This window comes from Argopecten irradians, chromosome 14, assembly GCF_041381155.1.
Source record: "Argopecten irradians isolate NY chromosome 14, Ai_NY, whole genome shotgun sequence".
In the NCBI taxonomy this organism is placed as follows: domain Eukaryota; kingdom Metazoa; phylum Mollusca; class Bivalvia; order Pectinida; family Pectinidae; genus Argopecten; species Argopecten irradians.
Window position 1 is genome coordinate 16000872 of NC_091147.1, and position 17436 is coordinate 16018307.

The window sequence follows — 17436 nt, forward strand, 5'->3', positions numbered from 1 at the left end:
AAAACAACACTTTGAACCGATTAATTCACTCAATATTGATAATTCTCTTTAAAAAGACTAGTTATCTCAACTTACCAGTGTTTACCAACGATTAGACAATTCTTAAATGGCAAAACACGGACATTGATTTAGTTCCTGGTACATGAAGTAAAGTGTAATATAAACCAACTAGACGGGTCTGGAAAACGGTGACGATTAAGCCGGAAAACCACCTCAATAATACAAGTTTAATCGAACACAAACAAATTTTATAAACTGCAACATTGTATTCTATGTATTAAAGGAGATACATAGGCATATATACATGACAAAAACATCTAATAATGAAAGGTTATATTACCAAAGTAATCATGAATAATAAGTGTTATGCCATCATTACGTCTATATACATTATAAAATTATAAAACAAAAAAATAGAAACATCTTGTAAACTAACTTTTTAGTGGGAGTTTTCTTTTGGCCGTAGTTTTATTTTAGCGTTGTTTTATTTAAGCGGTAGTTTTATTTGAGCGTTTTCCGTGCTGTCTTTGAAGCACTTATTTATGTACAGCGCTGAATTGTATAAAGTGTATTTTTGGTATTGAACTACCCATTTGCACTAATTCATATCCGTGTTTATAAATCATACTTTGCAGTGTTTCGAATTTGCACTGAAGTGTGACTTCGTTTACAGTAATTTGCCTTAGGGGCTGTCTCAGTTGCTGCATGGAGAACCCACAAGTTATTCTACACTCTTGTTAAAGATACTTACCAGCGAAAATTCATGAAAATTGTGATAAGAATAATAATGTCTGGTGCTTGTTAAGAACCAGGCGAAGTTGAGACCGGCGTACATCATATACAAATGAATACATAGTTAGGAGAGTGCTAAATTCTAATGAAGAACAAGGCGATAAACGGTCCTGCACGAAGTATTATAGATGTATGATTTGGGACAGAAGGTAGAATAGATACATGCACAGCACGAGAAAGCCCCAAAGTAATATAAGTAAATGTATAAAATGCAAAACATAAATGTCCAAATTATAATGAAGGCTGTGGTAAAGTCAATCTGATAGAAAGAAAAGTTTGTTGTAATAGTAAATTAAATGGAGGAATTGAAATGATAAATCTGACAGACATTGTAGAAAATATACAATCAAAAACAGTTTACAGAATTATGCACACAAAACCCGAGGCATGGAATGCTATTGGAAAACACTACTTAAAAAAACTTGATAATACATATATGCAAACCAATTTTCTAGCTATATGTTCTGACTTGAATGGATTAAATATTAGCAATCAAATTCCTAAATTCTATTACACTATTTTGAAAGCATGGTCAAATATGAAATCTAAAATAGTATCTAATGGAATATCACAAATTTTGTCACAACCATTATTCGGACACAAAAACATACAACATAATAATCAACCGTTATTTTTATCTTCTTTTTCGAAAAGTGGAATCACTAAAGTGTCTGACATATGGGATGAGAACAGGAAAAACTTTATCAACAACCAAGAACTTTTAAGAAAACTTATATTTAAACATAATTGGATTGCCGAGATTTTCTAAAGTAAAGAAAATTATACCTAGAAAATATATTGAAATTATTAAAGGTAATGAACAAGAACCTGAAAACAAACAGCATATATATATTAACAATAAATTAGAGATATGTGTTTTTAAAGTAAATCATTTTAAAATTGTAAAGCCAAAAGAACTTAAATTGAAAACCCTGCATACTATTACTACACCAACTATAAGTCCAAAAGCAGAAATTAAATGGAATACTCAATTTCAGAAGGAAATAGATTGGATAAATGTTTGGAATTTTTTTGGAAACACCGACTATGCAATTACAAATAAAATGAAAGAATTTCAATGGAAAAGTATACATAGGGTAATATATACCGAAAACAAACTAAGTCTAATGAATAGATCCGATGGACTATTTCATATGTGTAGAACTGAAAATGAGACTTTAACCCATTTGTTTTTTAACTGTTTATTCACAAAACAATTGTTAGACATAATACATGCTAATCTTTACAATAATGAAAGTTTTGACACTGAAAATATGACATGGAATATTGATGAGGAGAAAATGATGCTCGGAGACTGCACTGAAAAATACAATATCTAACAAAATCATAATTACAACTAAATTGGTTATATGGAAGATCAGGAATATAAAAAAATACCAAAACAAATCAACTTCTCCTACATCAGCATTTCAAATTTTAAAAGAATTACTTAAAGATAATCTGTCATTATACATAAAAACCAAACAAAATGGGAAAAAGGAATTGATAGTTTCAAAATACCGAAGTTTATTACAAAAAATGTGATACTCTTTTATCATTCAAGTATATGTGAGAGTTAGCTCCCCTTGTTGTTGATATCAATTGTAATACTAATGTATTTTTCACACTCCTTAAAACTAATTATGGATTGATTAGAAGTTAAATTTAAAAATGTAAAAAAGTACATATTAACAAAAAACATTACATAATATGTGTACCACTGAAATTAGTAAAAGTAAGAAAGCATTTATCTCAATTTGTAATAGAATGTTAGACTAGGTGATACGGAGTAGTCTCCCTTTTACCGATTTTTTTTATATTAGAGTTATCTCCCCTTACCAGACATATTTACACAATGTAAATTAATTATTTGAAATTACAAATATCAATTTATTTTGAATGGATATGAATGATTGAGAGGTAATGATGAATAAATGAATATATCTGTAAATAATGTGAAAGCGGTGAAAGTTTGTGTTCAAGATTAGAATAATCTATTTAAAAATGGAAATTTGTGTGCATGCAACAATAAAAATTATGGCAGGAATACATTGTAGACAGAAAATGGTACTGAAACAAAATTAATGTATGTATGCAGACTATAGCATGTGGCCTGTTATAGAATTGAAAAAAGAAATGATAAAATTAACAAACACAAAGGTAAAACAAGCATGGCCACTACAGTTGTACAATCAAATAATAATATAAACAAGTACAACATTTAATTATAGTAAACTTTCACTGTCCAAAAGTCATAGATTGTTGAGCAAATCTAATAGATGTTCTTTACGTACGAATTTTTCTTTGGTAATACAACTGAAATACTTTTTTGGAAAATGATCGCATTTAGAAAGTTTAACATGTATGTTAACTCATGTCTGTAGGTGATCAATGATCACATCTAATAACTATAGTCCCCTAGCGATCAAGTTCCTCAGGCCTGTTAGGGAAGACTTCAGTTACTACATATTATGTATATGTCAAAAGCTGTAACAAACATTAACCCCATTGATTTTACACATTAAGAATAGTGCTGCTCTTGTAATGGACGCATGATTGACAAAACCATTAGTTTTACATGTTCTTCTCTCATTGGTTTCACTTTCCAATTTGCTTTGTTGTCATTATTATAAGGTTGGTTACAAATAGCCTTACCTTTAAGCTTCATTATGAAATTAATAAACAGTCGCACTCAACACACGTGGGATTTCAGCCCTTTAACGTTGTTACGCTCAAAAGTGCTAAGTAGTGCCTACATTAATCAATGATGGATTAGCGTGATCCAAAAGTGAATGTTGAAATAAAATGTAGGAAATAATGCAACTCTAATGACTTCACACAAAGTAGAGGTAACCATGCACCAGGTCTACTTTATTTAATATTGATGACCAAAGAAGATAGGGAACACGCTTTGTTAAGCTTAATAAACTACTTAAGATCAACTGAGAACAAAGGAAAAGTGTGGCCAATAAATATCTTGCTACCATAGTTGAGTCCAAAATCTTTAAATAATTAATGTTTCCATTAATTTATCAATAATTATCATATGATAGCTGAACATCAACTTCAAAGTATTGTAAGGAAATTTTTACCTCATTAGGAACCTTTGTACAACAAATGACAATTGGAATTATTTAGCTGAAATTGATTTTAAACACAATGTATTCTCATTTAAAGTTTCTGACCAATTGTTTAAAAGAGCTTGATAATAATATAATTGTTTCACTGTACATATCCCCTAAATATTTTGGTGCAACATTTTTGCAAAATCAAAGTTTTTATTTCTACACATGGCAAAAGTCCTTGTGCTCCTTACGATGGATAATGACAAACTGATGTATTAACATTGAGCAAGAACCCTAGTACCGAAAAGTCCTCACAAACATAATAGGTACAGGTAAATAAAACAGAGAACCATGGGAGAGTCACGGGTATAGGGATGGAAAGGTGTGTATTTTCAATCAATCTGTATTTTTGTTCGAGGTTAAGAAGCATGCAGTAAGTCAGTTATTGTATGATTTCTCGTCACTCGGGACTTATTACCCTCTGGATTCGCTCGGGAGTAATAAATCCCTTATTACTCGAAAGTCATGCAATAACCATTACATGTCACCTTCCCGATAACGGGTTTTCTTCCGGGCACTCCGGTTTTCCTCCCACACTAAGATCCCTCGCGTGCTTATATTCGGGCATCGAGAGTGATTTGCATAAGTTGTATAGTACTGGTTTCGTAATCGATGTAAAAAAATAAAGTTTATATTTATAACCATTTACACACTATCTCTGGTATAATATGCATTTACACTGAGTGAACTGTGTTCAAGCGTCCGGATTAGACTCCTCCCTCAAATTTTGTAGCATTCTGTAACGACAGCAATGAAAACTCTGGTAAATTGCCTCGATTGATTAGACTCCTTGTGGTGTTGCGCAAACAATGTTGATTTCAAAGGGTCCTACTGAATTGACTTGGTCACACATTTGTACCAAAGATTGTTAGCATACAAAAAAATAAAATATGTTTTGAAGTCAATCGTCATCACATAACCATCGAAAGATAACGCACTATAAACATACACAGTTTTAGCTGTACATCCCGCCTCTAACATGCACTGTAAATTGTATGAATTGTAATATATTCTGCTATTGTAGTTCAAGAAAACATAATTTGACATTTGGAATACTCTTCATTACATGGACTGACGAATATCGGTCCAAATCATGTACATATATATATATAGTAACTGCTTCTTGGGATTCAAATAAAATACGTGTAGTATCGTAAAGTTAAGGTACCAAATAGCAAATTTCCACACACTTTAACCTGTGAATTGAGGTTATGTACATGTAGGTCATGACTATATATATGTATGTAGTGATTGGTTTTATTTTACGATTTTGTATACCAAACTGTTGCAGTATTAATAAGTTTTTGAATGTGTAACAGCCAAAACAGGTACGTTCCGCCCTCAGCTACATTATCGCTGTTAACTAAACTCCGCCCACAGTTTGACTGACGCAATTCCCAAGCCGATAAACGCGCATATGACTGGTTGAAACTGTTCACGTGATTTGTGGCTTGAACGATTCGAAAGTCAATTCCGGACACTTGTTATGATTTCACTGTATAACTGTAAGTACCTCGACTATGACCTCAACATAAATGGTTTCAAAATTGATGTAAGAACTCACTGTAAGAATATATTACATAATGGAAATATACCGAGTTAACTACAAATAGTCACATAACTCATTAAATATTTCAATAATTAAAGTCTAAAATATCAATCAAAATGTTTAGAAATGAATAAAAAGCATTAAAAGGATCTGCCGTTTATACTAATGGTTTAATTAATTACACTGACTTCTAAATCAGTAGAGCTGGAAGACATGTATTTCGTCCTGGTTCTTATTAGAAACAACGATTTTGTCCCCGCGCACAGAGATTGCCCCTGGACAGTCGATTCCATCGTTTGACGTCAGAAGTTCTCTTATCTGTGTGCCGCACATCGACACCTGAACCACGTTGTTGGAGATTTGACCACAGATATACAAATTCCCATCACAGTCTACGTCTATTCCCCTTCCACCCTTTACGATTCCGACCCGCGTTATGCACGTTTTGTAACCACTACAAAGTTCGGTAATGACCGTATAACTCTCTGTTGAACTAAATATACTGGCGAATGTGCGTTTTTCCTTTGGATAAGAAGCGAGATGGTTGCAACATTTAGACATGTGATGAACCTTTTTGGACTTGCCTTCCATTCCTACACGGTAAATGTCTTTCGAAGTACTCACCATAAATTTCCCATCGATAAACGTTACACCATAGCACTTTTCTCGTGTCTGTATAACAGTTGATAGAGACAATGTGGCGTCCTGTACGTCCACAACATGTATACCGATTTCGTCTTCAGATACAGCAACAGCTACGCTAAAACTATCTACTAAACAAACATCGTTTGGGGATCCGTTGATTTCCAAAATATTCAAGCACTCTCCTTGAGGTGAAAACAATTTCAGGCGACCATGTTGATAATCACTTACAACTATGTTTCCGTTAGGCATCAATACAACTCCATGAATGTTACAATTAGAGTTCTCTGATGGAACCTTAACTGAAATTGTTCTTAGTTTCTTAACTTGGCTATTAGAGAGCGTATCGTGGTATCGTACATACTCGACTCCGTCAGGTAGGATGCACGTGTTTTCCTCTACGACGATTCTTCCAAAGTGAAAGTGGACTCGTCGGATCAATTGTGACGAGAACAGCGTCGATGTCATGTTTTATAGTGACCGACTTTGAGGAGGATATCTCGTCAATCAGATCATTACAGGCTCGGATCTCTGCCTGACCGCGATTGGAAAGTTGAATCATTTCGACATTATCGTCTCTTTGAGCTGCCACCAAAAACGCTGCCGTGGTAATCTGAACGGCGACCCCCAGTCTTCTAAGTTTTTGTCTGAACATATCAGCACTTGTCTTCTCAGCTTTACATTTCGATATCAGTTCCTGAGTTATCTCCTCTTGCTTCCTGTCGAGATGGGAGTTGATTCTTTGTCGAAGATCTGAAATACCGCTCAAGGTATTTTCCTGACATTGTTTCATTGCAACATCTTTATCATCAAAGTACTTCCCTGCTGATTCCATGCGTTTTAGAACAAGTCCAAGGGATTCTTTCATGCTATCTAACTGAAGCTTTTTCTGTTGTTTTCCGCAATATTCCTGGGCCATTGACACTTTCTCACAGTGCCTGTGATCTGTGATAATGCATTTGTTACATCCGAGGAAACTATGATCTTCACAATACCATTCGATGTTCTCGTTATGTGTGGAACATGTATGTATATGTTGTTTCTGTAGCAGGCCACGACTTCCTTCACTGATAGAGACAATGTCACAATCTACGTGGATAACATCGTGGTAGTTTTCTTTACATGCTTCACAAAGTAACATGTTATTAGTTTCACAAAAGAACTTTGCTGATGTTTCAAGATTTTTCATCTTCCTGCAGGGACCACACAATACACTGCAGAATCCGTAGAGGTTTGAAGCAAATCCTGCACAATGTTATTGGCCGGAAACTGCCGTGCCCAAGTCTCCTTACTCTCAGAGGGATCGACTGGTGATGTGATCTTCCTACAAACAGGACAGGGGAAGGAGGTCGCGGCCGCCATCTCACCTGATAAGTCTGTGACGATGTAGGTACCGAGACATTCCTCACAGAAGGAATGTAGACAAGGAAGAGACTTCGGTTGTAGCATCTGCTCCAGACAAATAGGACAGTCGAGCAGACGACAGGGCGAAGAAGGGCTTTGTCATTGCCTGGTGTGTTTTCCTGTAGATGTCCTCCTTCCGCCATCTTATTCTGATAGTGAATCTAAAAAACAAAGAGCAGTATGACAGTTATCATTTCATCATTTTTACATTATATGACAGGTATGTTTAGTTTGTATAAGTCTTCGTATGATGAACCATTGACTTAATTAGTAATATTCAATGGATTCTTTAAATATAATTAATTCTAATTTTTTAGCTGTAAATCATACGTTGATAGCGTCAAATTATTTCAATTACATGATGCAGCACACGTACGCATATTCATCACGATCATGTAAACCCATTAACGAATATATATATATAATATCTGCTACTTGATATTGAAGGCAATTTTAAATCGGTGAATATATGTGACGGTTTCGCAGAACATTGTCAAGGCACTTTCACTTTCGATATGTGAAGCATACGTTTCCGATATTAGAAGCATATATCGTATACTTACCGTATACCAGAAAAAAACCATATACTATAAATGATTAATATCTGGTTTCAAAACGAAGAATTATTAGTACACATCTCCTCCACTCTGAACAAAGATCGTACTACAATATACCTGTACAAATACAGGTGGCTGTTTTTAGATTATTTTACCTGTATGGTGAGAGCAGCCAATTTAGAAAGTATATCTATATCTCTGTAGAGTATAACAGTTAGTTTAAGATATACATGTATTTTGGTATGACATTGATATAATATTTAGTTATATTAAAAGTTATCTCAACTTACCAGTATTTACCAACGATTAGACAATTCTTAAATGGCAAAAAGTCAACAACACGGACATTGATTTAGTTCCTGGTACATGAAGTAAAGTGTAATATAAACCAACTAGACGGGTCCGGAAAACGGAGACGATTAAGCCGGAAAACCGCCTCAATTATACAAGTTTGATCGAACACAAACACATTTTATAAACTGCAATATTGTATTCTATGTATTAAAGGAGATACATAGGCATGTATACATATTTCTTTCATACCTACGGGTGTTATATATACTGGCTGGTCTAGGGCAATAAACTCATGTCGCCTGAGGCTGTATTGCATGGCTACCCATACAATAAAGCCTCGTGACGTCACGGCGTCAACAAAATCTCTTTTTCCTCGGCAAAATTTTAACATTTTTTTTTCGCAAATATTACTGGTTTTACTATAAAAGATGCAAACAACGGAATTTGTGTTGAAAGTATCACGTAATTTTTCATGCATGGAAAATTGACTTCCAGTCGCGGATTTCTTCGAATTTATTTCAAAATGGCGGGATATTATAGTTGTAAAATTGCAATAAAACGTCGAGGTATGAAAGAAAAATACTCTTTCATAAGTGGATATGAAGGATAGGGATATCCTACCCTCGGGATCACAAAATGTTGCAAAACCCTCGGCAAGCCTCGGGTTTTACTACATTTTATGACCCTCGGTTAGAATATCCCTATCCTTCATATCCACTTATGAAAGAGTCTTATAATACAAGACAAAAGCATCTAATAATAAAAGGTTATATTATATAAATAATCACAAATAAACTCTAATACTAAACTGTTATGTCATCATTGCGTCTATATACGTTATAAAATTATATAAATAATAATAATAATAATAAAAACATCTTGTAAACGTACTTTTTAGCGGTAGTTTTCTTTTAGCCGTAGTTTCATTTTAGCGTTGTTTTATTTAAGCGGTAGTTTTATTTTAGCTTTGTTTTATTTAAGCCGTAGTTTTATTTAAGCCGTAGTTTTATTTTAGCGTTGTGTTATTTCAGCGATAATTTTATTTTAGCGTTTTCCGTGCTGTCTTTGAAACACTTATTTATGTACAGCGCTAAATTTTATAAAATGGTATTTCCGGTATTGAACTACCCAATTGCACTAATTCATATTCGTGTTTATAAATCATACTTTACAGTGTTTCGAATTTGCGTTAAAGTATGACCTCGTTTACAGTAATTTGCCTTATGGGCTATCTCAGCGGTAGTTTTATTTTAGCGCTGTTTTATTTAAGCGGTAGTTTTATTTTAGCGTTTTTTTTATTTAAGCGGTAGTTTTATTTTAGCGTTGTTTTATTTCAGCGGTAGTTTTATTTTAGCGTTTTCCGTGCTGTCTTTGAAGCACTTATTTATGTACAGCGCTGAATTGTATAAAGTGTATTTTTGGTATTGAACTACTCAATTGCACTAATTCATATTCGTGTTTATAAATCATACTTTACAGTGTTTCGAATTTGCGTTAAAGTATGACCTCGTTTACAGTAATTTGCCTTATGGGCTATCTCAGCGGTAGTTTTATTTTAGCGTTGTTTTATTTAAGCGGTAGTTTTATTTTAGCGTTGTTTTATTTCAGCGGTAGTTTTGTTTTAGCGTTTTCCGTGCTGTCTTTGAAGCACTTATTCATGTACAGCGCTGAATTGTATAAAGCGTATTTTTGGTATTGAACTACCCAATTGCACTAATTCATATTCGTGTTTATAAATTATACTTTACAGTGTTTCGAATTTGCACTGAAGTGTGACTTCGTTTACAGTAGTTTGCCTTAGGGGCTGTCTCAGTTGCTGCATGGAGAACCCACAAGTTAATTTAAACTCTTGTTAAAGAAACTTACCAGCGAAAATTCATGAAAATTCTGATAAGAATAATTATTTCTGGTGCTTGTTAAGAACCAGGCGAAGTTGAGACCGGCGTACATCATATACAAATGAATACATAGCTAGGAGAGTGCTGAATTCTACTGAGGAACCAGGCGATAAACGGTCCTCCACGAACTATTATAGATGTACATGCACAGCACGAGAAAGCCCCAAAGTAATATAAGAAAATGTATAAAATGAAAAAAAATTGATGTTCAAATTGAAGGCTATGGATAAAATTTGCGAAAGGGTAAACAATGCATATGATGCATGTAGAAAACCAGAAATTAAGTATGATAAAAAAGAATATGCAACAGTAAAACATGGCAGGCATACATTGTAGAAACAAAAGGTACTGAAACAAAATTAATGTATGTTATAGAATTAAAAAAGAAATGATAAAATTAACAAACACAAAGGTAAAACAAGCATGGTCACTACAGTTGTACAATCAAATAATAATATTAACAAGTACAACATTTAATTACAGTAAACATTCAATGTCCAAAAGTCAAATATTGTTGAGCGAATAAAATAGATGTTCTAGACGTACGCATTTTTCTTTGGTAATACAACTGAAATACTTTTTTGGAAAATGATCGCATTTAGAAAGTTTAACATGTATGTTAACTCATGTCTGTAGGTGATCAATGATCGCATCTAATAGACATTTCCAATAGTAAGCGTGGACGTACTACGCGCGCGGACTCGGCGCGTACTAGGTGATTTTTGGGGGGGTCGTCTCAAAATTAAAACTGTAAAAAAAATGTACATTCGGAAATGTATATTGAGTTCCTGTCCATTAAATACAAACCAATTTATTTAAACTAAATGTTATATGTAGCAACACTGATGCAAACCATTGAAATGTTTTTTAAAACAATCAAAAGGTCCCAGGGGCCTATGCTATTTCCAAATTAAAGTTGCCCAGTAGAGGTGTATGACAGAGTTCCCTTTTTGATCCTTAAAAGCAATATCTTATTTAATTTTTCATGTCCTTTCCCTACGAAAGCCGATTAAGTTCATTTTTGTAGAAGGAAAAAAATCGCGTATTAATCGCGTAAAAATTACGTTATTTCGCGAAACATTTTGAAACTTACGCGTTATTACGAGAAACTTTTGGTGTTGTTAAGCGAAATTGTTGGTGTTATTACTCGAAACTTTTAAACAATTAATAGTTTTGTTTTAAGATGTTATACCACCCCAATTTACATAATCGGAAGTCTTTATATTATATTTTACCGAGGCAGTATAACACCTATATACACATTAAGCGAATCAAAGGCCTCTAATTTGTATTAGATAAGAATTTTCACTGAAAAAAGTCAATAGGATTATTTGAGGTGCTTTGTATTAAGAAAAATGATGGCCATAAGACACTACCCTAATGAACTCAATGTCTTGGATAGTGGAATTTAAAATCAAAATATCGATGCGACTATGACGTCACAACACTAATATTAAACTGATGTTTCTAAAAATGATCCGAGTCCATACGCTATACATCGACCTCCGCGTGACCATGGGATTAGTGGAAAATTTTGTCTTATACATTTGGATTTCCAACAATAAAAAGTCATAAGCAGTAATGCGAACGTTTAGATAAAATTCATTGTACATCAATGGATTTGTTAGGAAGTATAGATACTCATTGAGAGTTATTTTAGCAACAGTATAGATACAAGCAAAGAGAAAATTTGCTTCTTATAAATTGTGTGTAAAAAATGATAATCAGAACCTATACTAAAATGAACATGAAAAGTATGTGGATGCACGTGAGTACGGGGAGTATATTGTAGCTTAAAACCTCAAAGGTATTAAAAGCAAATCAGCTGTTAAGCGGTATTTAAATCCATGGAATTAACAAGATGGAAACAGTTTTCAGATTTAGACGATGTTTCAACATATTTGTTGAGTGAACTTCGGCGTTTCGGACAACGTCATATGTGTATAGATGACAAAGTCCTTGCTCGTCCATATAAAATATGGCTTCCAAGGGCTCAAACAATGTAATTTTATATACTATTTTTTCGCGTAATAACGCGAAAGGTTCGCCTAAAACAAGATGCTTCTTATAATTTGTGTGATCGCACAACGTACCAAAAACAACGTCCAAATACCGCATCGTGCGCCCAACTATGCGATGTGCGGTACAGACCGCATAGTTGTGCGATTAGGTGTATCGCACATCGCACATTTTGGGTATGTTTTTGCAGTATTTATCAGATTTAAGGTTAATATTCTTTAGGGCAATTTGGGGTTTTATTAACTAAATTTTGATTAAGTACAAAATTATTAGGACTATTTTTGATAGAGTCACTGGCAAAATGGCTATAAATTTTTTTAAATGATACACAATTCAATAGCTGGCGGAAATGTCTTAGTTAACGTAAATAGAGAATCCAGTAAATTGACGGTTATTAATTCTTGTTATTACATATGTAGATTTGTTGTACATACTATTACATATCAGATAATAAAATGTTTCAGAAGTGAGAGACTAACATCGTACATAGTATGATATATACAAGTAGATGGTACTGTAAAGAATACGTTTAAGTAGGCATAACTGTAACTGTGGACAGACACTAAAGTTTGTAGTACAGGATAGTTTAACGTTGTACGCTTCGTCCATTTTGTAAGAATCGGAAGGGGGGGGGGGGCGGGTTTTTGCCCCTCGGGAGTGAAAGATGGCGGGTCACCATGTGTGACATGCGCCCTAGAGAAAATACGTTATTTTTTCGTAATGTATTGTAGTCTGCAATTGTATATGAAGCAAAACCCATTTCATGTATTGTAAGTCGGTCTCTCAATTGTATACGTCAAAAATACAACGTAATGACAGAAAATGTATTCTATTATATTTAATGGATACAGAGCCCTGATTTAAAATTACGTTCATTGCAAATACAGATTGAATGGAACTTTCCTTTTTGAGACGACCCCCAGAAATCGTCTAGTACTTGTCTGAGTCCCACGCGGCGTTGTACGTTCACGCTTACTACTTTGAAATGTCTAATAACTATAGTCCCATAGTGATCAATATTCCTCAGGCCTGTTTAGGGAAGACTACAGTTACTACATATTCATGTATATGTCAAAAAGCTGTAACAAATCATTAACCCCATTGATTTTTTACACATTTAGAATAGTGCTGCTCTTGTTATGGACGCATGATTGACAACAATTTCGTTTTAACATGTTCTTCTTCTCTCATTGGTTTCACTTTCCAATTTGCTTTGTTGTCATCATAATAAGGTTGGTTACAAATAGCCTTACCTTTTAGCTTCATTATGAAATTAATAAACAGTCGCACTCAACACACGTGGGATTTTCAGCCCTTTAACGTTGTTACGCTCAAAAGTGCTAAAGTAGTGCCTACATCAATCAATGATGGGATTAGCGTAACCCAAAAGTGAATGTTGAAATAAATTGTAGGAAATAATGCAACTCTAATGACTTCACACAAAGGAGAGGTCCACCATGCACCAGGTCTACTTTATTTAATATTGATGACCACAGAAGATAGGGAAACACGCTTTTATAAAGCTTAAAGATGCTCCACCGCCGACTGAGCATAGATGATATTCATCATTTGAACAATAATTGGTGTTTATTTGTGTATCTATATGCCTAATTAACACAAAAAATAATATAAATGATTTATTTAGCCTTTGTGCATTCGCAATCAGTACTTCATTCCATATAGGAAATAGTGCCACGGATTTTTTTCGGGATGCAATTAATTAATTTTTCATAATTTTTAGCTTGAAGTAAAATTTGAAGCTCAAACTTTTCAATGCTGATAATGGTGTAAAGTAAGTAACGTTTGTAACTGAAGAAAAATACTTAAATCGTCTGCTCCTGTTTTTGATAGTGAAAAAAATACCATTTGTCAGCGGTGGAGCATCTTTAATAAACTATTTAAGATCAATTGAGAACAAAGGAAAAGTGTGGCCAATAAATATCTTGCTCCATAGTTGAGTCCAAAATCTTTAAATAATTAATGTTTCCATTAATTTATCAATAATTATCATATGATAGCTGAACATCAACATGAAAGTATTGTAAGGAAAGTTTTACCTCATTAGGAACCTTTGTACAACAAATCACAATTGGAATTATATAGCTGGAATTGATCAAAGTTTTTTTTCTTTCTACACATGGCAAAAGTCCTTGTGCTCCTTACATGTACGATGGATAATGACAAATTCATGTATTAACATTGAGCAAGAACCCCTAGTACCGAAAAGTACTCACATGCATAATAGGTATAGGTAAATAAAACAGAGAACAATGGTTCGAGGTTAAGAAGCATGCAGTAAGTCAGTTATTGTATGATATCTCGTCACTCAGGACTTATTACCCCCCTCGATTCGCTCGGGAGTATAAAATCCCTTATTACTCGAAAGTCATGCAATAACCATTACATGTCACCTTCCCGATAACCTGGGTTTTTCTTGGGGCACTCCGGTTTTCCTCCCCACACTAAGATCCCTCGCGTGCTTATATCCGGGCCATCGAGAGTGATTTGCATAAGTTGTGTAACTTGTTTCGTAATCGATGTAAAAAAAACATAAAGTTTTTATTTATAACCATTACATACTACCTCTTGTAAAACGATGCAGTTACAGTGAACTGTGTTCAAGCGTCCGGATTAGACTCCTCCCTCAAATGTTGTAGCATTCTGTAACGACAGCCAATGAAAACTCTTGGTAAATTGCCTCGATTGATTAGACTCCTTGTGGTGTTGCGCAAACAATGTTAACTTCAAAGGGACCTACTGATTTGACTTGGTCACACCTTTTTAGCATAAACTTTTAGATAAAAGATTAAAATATGTTTTTAAGTCAATCGTCATCACATAACCATTAGGCCATGGGCTAGGAGGGTCCCACATGCACCCCCCCCCCCCCAAACCTCCGAACCAATATTTTTTCTGAACCCTTATGATCCACTGATCACAAATCAAAATGTTAACATTGCATAAGTTGGAATGAACTTCCGGTTATGACGTCATCAAGATGGCCGCCATCTCGATTTTCACTAAAAATTGAAAAATAGTCATAACATTGACATTTTTCAATCGAAGTAGACAAATGAGGTATCAAAATGACCACAATAGAAAAACAAATACATTCCAGGACCAAATATGCCAACATATGTAGTGATTTCTACGCAGGAAAAGAAATAATGGGATCTTAAGCTCAAAAATGGAAATTTTTTAGCAATTTTTTCATATTTGGTTTGACGCAGCAAAAATGTTTCCCAACAGCAAACCATAATTTTAATCAGTTATTTGACCTCTTAATAGTCAGTAAAAAGAACAACAACAACAAAAAACAATGTTAACATTAAATAAGTTCCGGTTATGACGTCATCAAGATGGCCGCCATCTCAAATTTAACTATAAGTGAAAAATAGATATAACATACATATTTTTCAACTGAAGTAGACAAATCAGGTATCAAAATGACCACAATAGAACAACATATACATATCAGGACCAAATAATCCAATATATGTTATGATTTCTACGCAGAAAAATGAAAAAACACGGGTTTTAAGCGCAAAAATGGTAATTTTTCAGCAATTTTTTCATATTTGGCTTGAAGCAGCAATAATGTTTCCCAACAACAAGCTATCATTCGTAATCAGTTATTTGACCTTTTAACAATCAATAAAAACAACAACAAAAAATATGTAGAAATGCAAAAGAGAATTATTGTTATACCTTCATTTGGTTTACAAAACACCATGGCCTAATGTTTCCCTGTTAACAGAATTTGGCGATATTAACGAGGTCATTATAGTGTTATTTTGATCATGTGTTCCGCGAATGTGATGGTGGATGGCGGTAGGTGGGTTTGGCAGTATAACGGGTGTATTTGTATGGGAGGAAATCCGTTCTGAATAAATTCATGGCGATAAGTGCTTTTGGCGGTAAAACGGGTGGTGATATAACGGGGTTTTACTGTAATTGTTACTTCATACAACCTGCTTAATGTTGAGCGGAAATTACAATTTGATATTAAAAAAACATTCATATTTATTTACAAAGAAAAATTGTTAAGTGCAATGTCGGTATATTTTATATCAAAAAGAGTATATATATATCGATACGTCCCGCGAATGAAAAAAGACAATCTTGATATCCACAAGTGTTCAGGAATATGTTAAATAAATGACATATCACGTTTCAAGGATTCAAGAACTACTATCCTACTTACACATAAATACACATCTACAGACTGATAATCACAATTTACACATTTTAGATATGTTAAATTTTATTTACACCTAAAATTCAGGAAAAACCTGATTGTCAAAACATATTTGACAAAAACGGAAAGTAGTTTATCATTTACTTCTGTCTTCTGTATAGGAGGGCTTCATTCAAAATGATTACACAGTTTATAGCATTATTTCGAACATATTGCTTCTTAAAATCTCTCTCAAGGGCGACAGAATAATGTCGCCTGATGGAGCTTCAATGGCTATAATTTTCCTATATAAAATATAAACAAAAATATAACATACATCACACACTGATTTGGAAATTATAGCTAATATCTTGTGTGTATGGTCAAAACGGCAAAATTTCAATAAAATCCAAGATTTTGTCAACTAGGTGTCTTTGAGTGACAATAGCTCAAAAGCGAGCACACGGACATATGTTTTTCTTCCATTTTCTTTTATGGTATAACTCCTATTTCCAAAATCTATATGAGAAAAAAAGTTTAAAACAAGAAAATTTTGACTTCTCAGAGGAGTACATCCTAAATGGTTTTCCTATATAACATATATAAACAAAAATATAATATATATGTACATGTATAGAGGACTTTAGATAGAAAAACTCCATGTGCTATACTATTGTTCGAGTTTGACTTACTTAAATTAATGCAGTTAAAAAGCTTGGTTGGTACTAACGCAATACTTCCAATGTAATAAGGTCTTTTGGCTATATGTGTGTCTCCTAACAAGATATTCCTTAAGGATCCTGACGCCCACCATCGATAGATTTTTATCAATCAAATGCACAGTTTTTTTCTCTGCTTTTCTCTTTTTTTTTCTTTTCCATTACAATCTTAGACAGCATGGAGACTTTACACAAACATTCTTGACAATTTTGTAAAACCTTCTCGATTTGAAACAGACTTCAGTATGTTCAACCGCGAG

The 17436-nt window shown here is 33.8% G+C and overlaps 2 pseudogenes; both read right to left on the bottom strand.

Moving 5' to 3' along the window:
• Positions 1-4621: 4621 nt before the first annotated feature.
• On the bottom strand, positions 4622-7439 carry LOC138308274 (uncharacterized; annotated as a pseudogene).
• Positions 7440-14415: 6976 nt separating this feature from the next.
• LOC138308271 (uncharacterized) overlaps positions 14416-17436 on the bottom strand; it is a 31307-nt pseudogene continuing 28286 nt past the window's right edge.